General features: G+C 37.2%; 1 pseudogene; it reads left to right on the plus strand.

Moving 5' to 3' along the window:
• The first annotated feature begins 666 nt into the window (after positions 1 to 666).
• LOC129900157 (uncharacterized) lies at positions 667 to 2,741 on the plus strand (annotated as a pseudogene).
• The last annotated feature ends 11,373 nt before the right edge of the window (positions 2,742 to 14,114 follow it).

Consider the following 14,114-nt stretch of genomic DNA (forward strand, 5'->3'; position numbering starts at 1 on the left):
ATACCCATTGCTTCTGCATATGGTGCAAAAATTAAGTATCTACTGAACTGAATTAAATGTACATTTTTAGAGTATTATCTCAATTCAGAACCTATAACGTTTAAATTCTGGATCAACCATTGTGAAACAGAGGAAGATCACCTCGTGCATATTCATCAACTAGTCTTCTTAAACTTACTATATTAATTCAGTATTGTTAAGACTAAGATTGTGGTCCTAAACATAAAGTGACGATATCCACATGTTGAGCCAAAATCCCGTTACCAATTGCAATACTATAGACATTCTTTTACACTCAATTCCAGAATATATGAAAAAATATATTTTTCACAATCATAACATATACCATTAATCCCCACATAAGCCTTCCTCTAATAGAAATCTTTCCATATATATCAACAACAACAAGGAATGTCACTCAGAAATCATATAAGAAAGTAGTCTTCTTGTGGTAAGTATCATTCAATTACATATGCAAAATTGTGTACTTGTTTTACTATCTAAATCATTTAGTTCACACATGTATAATCTTTCCTTTTCAGTAAACTCTATAAGTAGTAAAAAAAAATCTTTCATGCAGAAAGGTCTTCATGATGTATTATAATTAAGTACTTGATTAGTACAAGTTGAGTTCCCAGAATACAATTGCTTGGTGAAAACACATCCATGCCACTCATGGCTCAGCAGAGTTCCCTCGACTACAATGTGAGTTGTTGTTTTTTCACTTCTGCTTTTGCTGTTGTTAGTGATTTTACAGGATTTGTGATCACGTTCTGAATATTTTTTGCTCTTAAGAAGGGTAAGTCAAAGAACACAATATTGACAAGAACTAGAAGGTGTTTCGAGCTAATAAGCAGAAATAATGTCACTTCTTATAATCAATCATCAGAGGTACCTAGCAGCCCTGCCAATGCAATGGAGTTCTTGAGTCGTCCGTGGAGTCCATCTTCTAGTGATCTCCTGCAGATGTTCTCATCAAGTGTAAGAAACCAACATATTGCTATTTCAGTCAGAAGCATAGTTAAGGATTATAAATAGAGAAAAGATTGTTAATCGTTAACCATATTCGTTTCAAATGAAAAGTTAAACAGCAGGAGTTGATCCTAACCACCATGCTTAACATTGCCCTCTCTTATCTTCTAAAAAGTTGTGCCTTGTTGAACTTGCTTAATGATCTTAAGACACTTCTCTGCTTTTGCAGAATCTCTTAATGAAAGACAGAGAGGATTATGAAGAACAAGGTGAGAAAATACTGGACAGTTCAAGCAACAGAGATTTTACCAACAAACAGTATATTAAGGTGATCAATCACAAACTCATTCCACTCCCCACCCCCACCCCAAAAAAGAGGACACTTCGAAGTATCAACTACAAAAAATGATACAGCACAATGACTCAGAGAGATTCTTTAAAAAAAGGTCTCACCAGCAGTCTTGGCTGTTAGTTGCTACTTAGAATGTCAAGCAATAACCATTGCCTGCAGTTGATGAAATCGAGTCTCTAGTTAACATGTATCATTGTTATTGAAATTCAGCTCCATTTATAATGTTGTACTCATCCTTTCGTGTCATAATTCATAGGTGAACTTGCATCTCATGAAGGGATGGCTGAAAAGCAAATCTCCATTTTGGTTCTTTAGATCAGATCAAGAGAAGAAAGAGAAACTCCGATTACAAACTGCAAAATTACATGCTGTACTTTCTCTCACACAGCTTGCTTCAGGTATTGCTGGCTTTGCCAGCAATAGCAGCTCAGAAATACGAGACTCGCATCAAATCAATTATGAGAGGGAAGGAAAATGGAGCTACAATATGGGTAATGTAGTTGCTTCAGCTGCTGCTCTGATGACTACGGTATGTGCTGAGGCAGCAGAATCTTTGGGAGCAGGAAGAGCTCAGGTTGCATCTGCAGTCAATTCTGGCCTGGCCATCCAAACTCCAATGGATATGATTGCGGTGACAGCAACAGCAGCCACATGTAATATATAACACATGTTTCTGTTTTTTCGGTTACATTAGCGTTAGTTCTAAATGATTGAAGCTCACTGCTTGTTCACTAGGTTTACGAGGAGCTGCAATTCTTAAATCGAGAGCCATAGAGGATTCCACTACTAGGATCCCAGAGATGCTCACTGCAGGTGCCCGAATATGGATAATAATGCCCTCAGGTAAGAATCGAATCTCCTGAAAAAATTTCTTATAGGAGATGCAGATAGGTGATTTAGCAAGAGACTCTCTACCTCAATGAGGTAGGAGTATGGTCCGCGTACACTCTACCCTCCGCAAAGCTCACTTGTGGGACTACATTGCCTAAATATGATGGTTTGAGTTTTGTTATTACATCACAGGACATAAAGAGGACAAATGGGTGACCCTACACTTGAAGCAAAACCAACTGATACTGAGCCTCAAAAGGAAGTACTTTGGAACTCTAGGAGCTTCAAAAGAATGTAATTTATCTATTCAATTTCTATTTATTGCCTCAAAACTTGATTCTTCTCTCCTTTTTAGGCATTATTATCCTCATAAAAAAGCTCCTAATACTTAAACCAAAAAAAAACTTACTGTTGTCCAGACAAGCTGATCAACATCATAAAAGAATGTTTGGAGGCTCAAGACGAGTACTTTGTTAGCTTGAGGACGGACAATGGAATCATCAAGCTTCTTTTCAAAGATGAAATGCAATCAAACATCTGGATATCTACCATTTCCGGTGTCTTGAAGATGCAAAGATCCTATTGAGAAAGAGATCTCTGTTGTACAAATTTGTTATGTCATACAGACAAGTCTAATACTTGATTACCATTCTTGAAATCATGCTCAACCAAGAATGTATACAAAATAATTCATGCTACATTTTTCTCATATGAAACATAATTCTGGTAGATAGTTACCGCCCAAAGTCATACATGACTAGAGGCAGAGCCAGGATTTGAACTTCGCAAGTTCTAAATTCTAGGATATATAGAGACATCATGTATTAGTAACTGATCAGTTCTAATTTAATTAAGCAAACTTCACATGCCAAAAGGTAATTCTAATTGTGGGATTAAACAAGAAAGATACTCATTGAAACATAGTGTTTCTATCAATTTAAAACTTCTAACCATAAAGACAAAACTATTACTAAAAAAAAGGTAAAAATCCCTGATGTATAAAACTTCTAAAAGCCCAATAAGAAGAGAAACAGCAAATGGTAGAATGAATATGGTGGGAAGATATATATAAATCAATATTTTATATTTTAGGTGGGAATATTTGCGGTTTAATAATTATATATCTTTGGCAGTATGGCAACTTCTAACATTTCATTATCAGCAATCCATATATACAGCATTCGAATTATTTGAGTTAATTATATCTGTAACTATCTATAGAATATTTTCACCAAAATTGATTTAGCATAACTTTCTTATAGAGGTAATGTACATAATCGAAATCAAGTTTCACTATTCATAAACGTTCACGTTTACTTTGATTTATAAAATTACTAAAATAAAAAGTTCCGGTTTTTGTCACTGAGTAGTTGTTTTATATTAGAATTAGTAATTCAATGACATAATTAATTTCCTTATTACAAAGAATAAAACAGTGGAGTCGATCCAAAACACTGGTCATTATGTTCTTTTTATTTAAAGATTTTTAGCTTTGTTCACTGGAGGGTTTTATACGTTTTTTCAAATGATACTCTTTCCTAATTTCCCAAAAGTATTTTACCACTTTGGTCCTAAATGTCTTATGAATAGCTAGTTCATCTGAACTCACTATTTTTTTAAGTACAAAATTACACTAAGATAGCAATAAATAGGTCATATGAAAGCATAACTTTAGAAATATAAAGGTCCAATACTAAAAACTCATAGAACTAAAATTTTGAAGCCGCATTTGCTGGTGGTACTAAACTATTCGTCCGCTGTACGGGTACCGGCAAGCACTTGCTTATAACTAATAAAGACAATCAGATGGCTGACACCCACTAAACCTTAATTCCCAATAGACAAATGCAAATACGCAATGAACTATTAAGAACAACGCAAGTGTTTCATATTTTATTTTCTTCCTCGAATCCATAAATAACTAGAGTTTATTTTTTATCACAAATTTCAAAAGGTTTTTCTTTTTTTACTAATATTATGTCAAGTCAAACGATAACACACAAATTGAATAGAGGGAGTATTTGTGCTCAAGTCAATTTGATCTGAAATTAAAGAAAAAAAACTATCCTGACAGGGACTAAGATTTTAAACCAATAGATGTCTGTGTAGAGAAAAATGAATATATTCAAGTTACAGATGCAATAAATATTAATCTGTCAATTTAAATTAATGGAATGATATCTTTACTAATTAATACATATTTCTATGTCGTCTAAAAATTATTTTATCTGGATAACTTACACTTGAAAACGTGTTCCGCACCCATTCTTTTCCCGAGTAATACAAGTTGATCTTGATAATGTAGAATATACAGTGGCATTACAATAACAATAACATACCCAATGTAATTCAACAAGTGAGGCTTGAAAATGATAAATTGTACGCCAATCATATTGCTATCTTTGCAAGGTAAACAAGTTATTTCAGATGGACCTTAACCCAAAGTAACATTATTGAATCAAAATAATACACTCAATCGGTTTTAAATGCCACAATAATTTAATCTTCTATTATATTTGTAATTTTGTTCATCAAAAGCAAGTGAAAGCAATTATACTTGATAGAATATACCGCAGAATAACGAATATATAGCAAACGCATAACTATGGGAATTAGCTTCTTGGATTCCTCAACTGCATGAGAGACTTGGTCCAATGACTTAAATCTTAAAAGGGAATTGAAAATAGTATACTATACCTAAATCCCGTAGTGAAAAAGCCCAATTATAACTTATTCCTTATTTTTTTTTAAATCACCCGATTTTCCTGATTTCTCCCAAATTTCTCATACATCAGTGGTTCTTCTAATACATCACGTTTTGGGTGTATAATAATTAATGTTGTTGATTTATTTATGGATAGTGACGTAATTTAAGGTAGGATTCCTTGTTTCAATCAATTACTTAGCTAAAATAAGGGAATTAACCCATACAAAGCATAACAGTTATAAGGGACTTGAAAAAGTAAAAAAACAAAGCATAGGATCGTACCAAAACTTCAATCCAAAATTCGAAATTCATCAAGCAATTCGAGATACATGAGAAGCATTAAAGTTTGATACACGAGAATCTGATACATAAACTTTCATCTTATATTTGAGTTTGGTATATGAGAATAACTGATACATGACCATTCGACAGATTTAGTACAAAAATAAGGAAAATTAAAATTGTTTACATACATTGGGCTTGCTGATGTTGCTACTTGAACAAGCAGATTGTGAATCTCTAGTGCATGTGAGTCCAGATTTTTGGATTTTTGCTTCTGGTGTTTGTACAGAATAATTTTCAAGTATCGGAGTATCATTACCAAAACAGAGCATTTTTGGGGAAGATGAAGTAGTGAAACTGAAACATCCTGCTAGGCCGCCATCATCGTCGCCGGCAAATAGTAGTTCTGAATAGGTTCCTCCGTCCAGTGTACTCTCTTCTTCACCCTCCATTGCTCTATCTGACATTTGTATTGCTCTATTCGACATATTAAGAGTTGATACATTGAAGATTTTTGTATTAGTTTTCAACTGAATTGTGGTTGATACATAACATCTTGTATTGATATAGGTTGTAGATGTATCAGAAGCAGTAAAGCTTCTGATACATGAGAATCTGATACACAAACTGATATATGAGAATAGTTGATACATGAGAATAGCTGAAACATAACCATATCTAATACATTCGATAGATTAAGGGTTGATACATTGAAGATTGTTGTATTAGTTTTCAACTGAATTGTGGTTAACACATAACATCTTGTATTGATATAGGTTGTAGATGTATCAGAAGCAGTAAAGCTTCTGATACACAAACTAATACATGAAAATAGCTAAAACATAACCATATCTGATACATTCGATAGATTAAGGGTTGATACATTGAAGATTGTTGTATTAGTTTTCAACTAAATTGTGGTTGATACATAACATCTTGTATTGATATAGGTTGTAGATGTATCAGAATCAGTAAAGCTTCTGATACATGAGAATTTGATACACAAACTGATACATGAGAATAGCTGATACATAAGAATAGCTGATACATAACCATATCTAATACATTCGATAGATTAAGGGTTGATACATTGAAGATTGTTGTATTAGTTTTCAACTGAATTGTGGTTGATACATAACAACTTGTATTGATATAGGTTGTAGATGTTTCAGAAGCAGTAAAGCTTCTGATACATGAGAATCTGATACACAAACTGATACATGAGAATAACTGATACATAAGAATAATTGATACATTCGATAAATTATTGTATTAGTTTTCAACTGAATTGTGGTTGATACATAACATCTTGTATTGATATAGGTTGTAGATGTATCAGAAGTAGTAAAGCTTGATACATGAGAATCTGATACATAAACTTTCATCTTAAATTCGAATCTGATAATAGTCTGGCTCCCGAGCGAGAACGAGAAATAGGCGATGCACCATCCTTGCATTGCTGCTACGTACGTTTTCCTTGACTTGACAGATTCATTCAATTGAACCCACACTCAAAGGAGGACTACAAGCTCAGGGCTCGACGAAACAGAAAGTTTCAGCATGTTGAAAATAGGGCCTCAATTAAACTAGCTTCCTCATCTTCTCTTCCCCCAACAACTTCACTCAGGAGGAATCGCATATTCTTAAGCGAAAGACTGTACCCGGCGTCCCTTTCTCTCATCAGGCAGCTATCTCGAGCTCATGTCTCTTCTCTTACGCAATTCCTGAGCTAGACATCAAGTAAGTGGTTTGATGAGGATAACTAAGCTGACACGCCGGAGTTGCCTGCTGGCACAACAGGGTGGTGCCTTACCGCACCGCAGGCGACTGGAATACCTCACTGCACCGGTACCAGTTATGAGCCACATTCAGCGAAGAGTTTCTGGTCTTTTTCCCCTTAATGCATTCTAAATTTCAAGGAAAAAGAAAAAAAAGTGGAATTCTATAGGTTTAGCTAAGGCGATTTCGGAAATTCGAAACTTATTCCTTTTTTGTTTGGTGCGAGCTCAACTTAAGCTATACATTGCCCGAGAAGAGCTATTTGGGTGCACCCAAACAGCTCTTCAACCACTTGATAGGCGGTTTCGCCTTCAAGCCATCAATAAAATCGAGCTAATATGTGATCATGACAGTACACTGATGCATAGGTCCTCGAATATTGCCTTTTGTCTTCCTCCTTCACTCTATATCGTAGAGACAATAGGTTAAACTCATTCATGTACTTTCTCATAGAAATTTAGGAAAAACCTTGTTTCAGATTCAGTTTTTTTGAGAATGAAAGAGAAGGTCACGGCGAGACAAGCCCTTTATCATTATGATAGGTATCAAGTGGAAGTGCAGTGATGTATGCAGCTGAGGCATCCTAACTCCCTGGGGAGTTTCACGCTCAAGACCAATCATCTATGTAAAATAGATGAGAGCGAGAAAGAAGGCTCGAGAGACCTATCTGGAATCAATCAACAAAAGCTTCACTTCACCTGCACAAGCACATGGTACTATACTAATGGAAGCCCTACCTACCGACGAACCACATGAAACGAAGAATAACCCGATTCACTGCCTACGTGCCATTTACGCCCAGGTATTTTCTTTTATGGTTCATATTCCGGATTGGGTTCATCCCTGTAGTAATCGAATGAATTGAGTTGTCAACATGAAAGCGTAAGAACTCAACGGGATTCCCAGCATCTCGTAGAAAAAGAGTATGTAATGTAGATTTTTCAGAAGAGTCTAAATAAGACAAAGGAGTTTTCATAATTTCATTTTTTTTCTCATAAATAATTGCTAACAAAAATTTGGTTCTTTTTACGAACTTGATATCGATAAATCTGCGAATCTAGAAATTCATTTCGGCCAATTGAACATTCTCAAACTCTTTCTTTTTAAGAACCAAAAAGATTTGTGCCAAAATAACAGATGCCAAGAAGAACAAAAGTCCTTGGACACGTAATGGATCTTGAAGTACTATTTCTGCATCTCCCTGACCAAATCCGCCTACATTAGGATTACTCGTTAATGGTTGATCAAATTTGATAGATTCACCCTCGGAAACAAGAAGTTATGGTTCGGGAGGGATAATATCAACCACTTGACGCCCATCCGACGCAACTGCCTTCGGTCCCCCAAACTTACTTACTCGTGGCAACCTTCAGGCCGCCCAACGACCTATTTTCTCTTCATCATTAAAATCCGCCATTCAATCGCAGTGCGGTGCTCTCAAAAAGCTCAATCCTCTAAGGCCCTTTCTTGCTGGATGACTACTATGGAAAAAGAGGACGACTACTCCCAGTCTCTGGTCAATCCATGTTGATGCTAGAAGAGCTATTCCCGCTGCCCACCCAAAGTTTACTATTTGAAGTTTTTCAAAGTCTCAAATTGGTTCCGGCCTTGTTTCGTAGTGAATTTATGAATTTGAATACTTCTAACACTGATTTTTTTTTTTGTAAATTCAACTTGACTTGTACCTGGAACAAAGAAAAAGGGTATCCAATTGAAATCCAGGCACTTTTTTCTATTTTTCTCTTGGTGGCGACTCGGATGGCATCTAGTCTCTATCCAGTGCTCTTCCAGCTCGATATCAGTAATGAAATGCAGGAATATACCTTAGACAATGGAAGAAGTCTTGTACTGTGTGTTGTGTATGTCTCAGGCGACGGCGGACGCTCGTCTCTTAGGTCCTTTTTTTCGGTGCAACACAGGAAACTGTCCATAAAACAAATCATGTCACTTTCTCTTTGTTAGTGTTGTCTGCCTATAATGATGGATGAAGGTTTTGTCAAGGTTAAGAATGGATGGTGCCTATAATCAGACTCAACCATTGCAGTACTTGAGAAGAAAGAAAAAATTCTTCTCTTTTTATCTAACTAAACCAAATTTCATATTTAAGCAAAGGTCTCGGTGTCCCCGACCTTGGGGCCTAGTCGCTGGCTTGATGGACGCTATCATTTCATCAGTCTATGGTACTAAAGACCTTACCGGTCGGGTAAAGCTTGCGCGAGACTCTAATCACTCTAATAGTGAGGTACGAAGTGGCTGAACGATTCATTGAACATAGTTCAACTCATTTCGTACCTGACCACGCTAGCCATGCATATTGGCAACAGGGGCATAAGTTCATATCCCAAAGCGAAGATAGTAACAAGACTTGATTTCTATATTGCATTATAACGCTTTTATGAGAATTATCTAATTCCACATAGATGATATGAGAAGTGAAACGTCACTTTATCTGCAATATGATCAAGGTACTGTACTAGTAGTTACTCAACTGTAAAGGTAAAGGAGAGGTTCGAAGATACTCGTAAGAGGAACGATGTTGACTGATTGCTCAGTCAATCACTCGATAAGATTGAATTATTAAGGGCTCATGTAGCCTATTAGAATGAGTTTTCTTGTCTGAATGTGGATGACACACCAATGAATCGTTAAATGTTGTTTTATCAGTAATAATCTCGCTATCATAGTTAAGGTGCGTATAGGCACACTTACTACTCTGATTGGGCGTGGACTGGGAAAAAGTAATGTAATTATATAAAATAAAGACTTCTGCATCCCGTCCATATTTGGGCTATGACTGTACTATCAAGTCTTAAGACTGATGGTACATTCAACCAAGAACGTCCGTTGCAGTATCTAAGACTTAAAAGACCGAATTCTTGTCCTTCACTTAAAACACAGCCTATGATGTTTCTCAATTCCTTTTTTTAAAACTGAAGTAGGCTCCCCCTTCTTTGGCGATAAGGCTCATCAGTAGATTGACTACGAGGCCCAAGAGTCTTACTACAGGGGTTACCACTCCTGCAAGACTGATTTGGGTTCCAGAGTTGTTATAAGGGTGGGACGGCGACAGGAGGAAGCTACTACTACCGGGCGAGATGTTAGTGGAAAAGAATAGGGTTCAGAGGAGAGGTCACAAGCTACCACTACTACGTAATCTACTTCTACTGCTACTTGAAATCGATTCTCTTTCATGACTCTCTTTCTCATTCTCTTTCCACCACTAGTTAGAAATAGACTAGAGCATTCCCTGGAACAGTCAATTCCCATCTATGAAAGGGATCCAATTCGGTATCTTGCATACGAATTCATGTTGTCAACGATTCTCTGCATTTGGATTCCAGGAATAACTGGATATGAAGAGCAAGAACTGAGGGCATTCCTATTCCGAAAAGGCTAGCTGCTGATTTCACTCAACCTCTCCTCGAAAGTACCAGGCGACGATGAAGTATGAGTCTAAAACACTATATACAGAGCTGCCTTAGCTCAATAGATCAACGAATCAGGAGATGACTTCTAGGCCATTCCGGACCTTTTCCTCATGGAACGAGAAGACCGATGCCACTATCGCCTCTTGTCTTTGCTTTCATATAATCTATTCGACTGGAAGGAAGGTTATACGAATGACTGATCTAATCAACTATGTATTTTAGCTGACGTATTGTTTCACATTTGAATTTCTCTTACATTCTACGTTCCCAAAATGGATCCTATCAAATATTTCACATTTTCTATGATTATCTCTATTTCAGGTATTCGGGGAATCCTCCTTAATAGACGAAATATTCCTATTATGTCAATGATGCCTCCTTTGACTCGTGCATGCTTGCGTTTAGATAGGTTAGATACTTCTTATATTAGGAGAATTATTGTAAAGGAGTATTAAGGGAGTGAAACCCTGTCGTGACTTGAGGGTGAGGGGAAGGAGCAGTAAAGAAGTAAGGAGGTCGACTAGTTCTTAGCTTGATTGAACTATGTGTTAAGCATATAGTCTGAGTAGCATGATGTTCACTTCTTAGCGCTTAGGCCACTACCTAAAAGTCAGCTTTTCGCTCTTTTCCTCTTACATAACAACGATGGAGGAGATAGTAAGCACGACTTTCTACGCAACGATTTCCTTTTCTCTTATGATTTCTCAAGTTACAGGGGGGAGACCAAGAGAGTAGATTGGCTGGTTTTTCCAGTCAAGTTTTGAAATCCGATCGGTGTAAACATGATATTAATTAGTCTTTGTCCTTTCTTAAGAGACTCCAGACGCTCCTTGTCGTAAGCCCCAGGCATTCGGCTACCTTTGCGGATCTCCACCGCCTGCTTTTGCGCTATTGTTACTTATGACGTCTCTTCTCTTACGCAATTCCTGACTAGTTGTAGTTTTTCTAAGGACCGTCCCGCTGATTGACTACTACATCTAAGTACGGGACTGATCCCGAAAGAGAGGTTTTTCTTTAAGCACTAATATGGGTCTGAAAGCGATGAGCAGCAGAAAGGGTAGCTTCACAGCAAGACCCTCTACTAAAGTAAGTAGAGAATAGGAGAAGTGAGAGATGGATTCCTTTAATAAATAAGGCCATTAGCCTTTTCATTCTTTAATTCATTCGTTTGAATCACTAGTAATAGCGGATCAGCATGCCAGCTAAAAGCAAGAACTCAAGTCCCTAGTAGTCGAGTTACTTTCTTACAAGTAAGTGACTACACGTTCCTCATAGCATTGTACGGGGGTAGGTTAGCGTCAGCCGGTACCGCATTTCTCTTTGCTTGGGGAGAGAGCCCCGTGTAAGGGAGAACAGGAAAGCCTACCCCTGGATGCGCCCCTTCACTTAAAGGCGGCCAAACCAACCCACTGAGCCAACCTTTTAGATTGCCGGCTAACGAGGTTATTCCTGCGTATGAGAACATAGTAATGGATAAGGTAATAGCCAAAATAGGATTCGTTTTGGCTAGAGCGCCTAAATCCACTATATATTTGACACGGGTTTGCCGTAATGCTAAAACTATGGCGAATGCATCTATCGTCATTGATGCATAAATAAAGATACCAATTAGTAGTGATTGAATTCCTTCTATGGTTCCACATAAGAAACCAGTACGAATATAACCTACATGTCCAATTGAAGGAGTTAAGATTGGTGGTTCGGTGATCGAGCGAAGGCTTGGTTCCTCCCTCGCTGTACCGAGGGAAGCCTTTCCCACTTCATCTCTAATTATTGGACATTATCTCACTGTTAGCAAATGGAAAGCAGAGTTTAGACCATCCACGGCATCAATCAATCTAGTCGTCATAGAAAGGGGGGATGGAGCCCTCTTACCCGCTCTCCTCTCCTTCCACCCCTTCACCCCTCTTCTCGTTACTTCGTCCTTCTCTATTCCTCACTTTCAAGTCATTGATCGGACTTCTCACCCGAGAAGTACTCTCTCTTCCTTCTAACCGTTCCCATTTCTACATTTCTATCAAATAATAGCTTATTTAAAGAAGTTCCCTATCTTTCCAACTGAAAGAACCGAAGGTCGCTCTACGACAACAACTAAAAGACCCAAAGAACTGTTGACTATTGAAGATGCTAAAGTACAACCCCAAATCATTTCGATTAAGGTGTATATAACACTCAATGGCCAATGGTCTGTTGCTGATTTTAAAGATCTCGAGGTTTACTAGATGGAATTCGATCAAAAATGAAAACTTTGGATATTTTTCTTAGAAGGAGATGAACTACCTATAGATTTGTATGTAAGTGCACGAAGGAATTAATCCTGTAGTGAAATTGAGACTGCTCAACCTCGGAAGCTAATTCGCGTGAAGGTCTAGTCTAGAAAAAACCCGGATTTTCTCGTTAGGGATGGGATTCCTAAGACTAAGACCGGTAATGCCGTATACTACGACCGGAAAAAAGAATTGACCTCTAGAAAACTCATTTTTAAGGTCTCTTTATGACCGAAATCTTTTTATAAGCAAGGAGCTATCTATAGGAAGATAATTGCCAGGTCAGTCTGGTCGGAAAGAAGCTTGCTATCATCGTATTATAATGATTATTACGACGTCAGAGCAGACGGGACTACCAATCCCAGAGTGAATTAACCTTGTCTGCACTACCACCTTAGTTTACTAGACCTTGGGGAATTGGCTAGCTACCTTCACTCCGTGTGGCAGCCTACCTACGTTTTGTCTTTTTCCTACGAGACCTCTATTTCCATTGCTTATCAAAGAAAGAATTCATCTTATCTGAACTGCGAGAATAACTGACTAAGCCGTGCCATAAGGGGTCATTCTCCAAATGGGACGGGGCCAAGCCTTTAGGTTGTTTAAGTAGGTTGGGTGACAGAAAATCCATATCGTCCATCCGAATTGTCTCAATTACGGCCAACTCCCCCTCCCCTGTCTCTTTCCCTATCGAAAAACCAGCCCTACTTATTTTGTTCTACAAATGCTAACCAAGTGACACACTGGGGCCATGGGTCATGAAAGAGGTTGACCCCCATCCTCCTGCTAAATTGTTGAATATCCAAAAAAAAAAATTACTATTGGTACAAAAATAAAATTGTACATTCTACTACTACAAAATTCAAAAAAAAAATTAAGATTTTTGATATATAAACTTTGGGCGTGTAGTTACAAAAACAGCTTTTTTTCCTCTTTTCTTAAAGCTTTTTCAAAAGGTTCATCAACTTCCGACCCAGAATTCGAAGATTGAACATTTTTTCTCTTTGCTATTTGCAGATTCATTGTCCCTAATAAATTGTTCCTCGGAATGGACCTATTTTCTTGAAACCCATGAACATTAAGATGAAAAAGTTGGTAAAACAGAACTTGGGACTGGAAGTTTAGTTGGCTCAGGCAATGTTTCAGGTTGTTTCTCTTCAGCCATCTTTAATTTAGGTGTATACATGGTAATATACTTATTTCACATTCAGAGCCTTCCACATCATCTGCTAAGCCCAAGCCAGTGCAACAACAAGATATATCGGGATTTGAGGATTTTTCTACAAAATCTCCTACAATGATACAAAAGTAATGTTCATGATACATAAACACTAGTCCAAATTGTTTATCAAAAAATAGATCAAACTATATCAGATAAACAGAGCTAAAACATGTATCATAACCAGTTTATAAATTTGATACATAATGATGATTCCAATGTATCAGATACACATCAAACCAAAAATATACCTAATACTCCTTAAGACCTTAATTAAACA

This window comes from Solanum dulcamara, chromosome 8, assembly GCF_947179165.1.
Source record: "Solanum dulcamara chromosome 8, daSolDulc1.2, whole genome shotgun sequence".
NCBI lineage: Eukaryota > Viridiplantae > Streptophyta > Magnoliopsida > Solanales > Solanaceae > Solanum > Solanum dulcamara.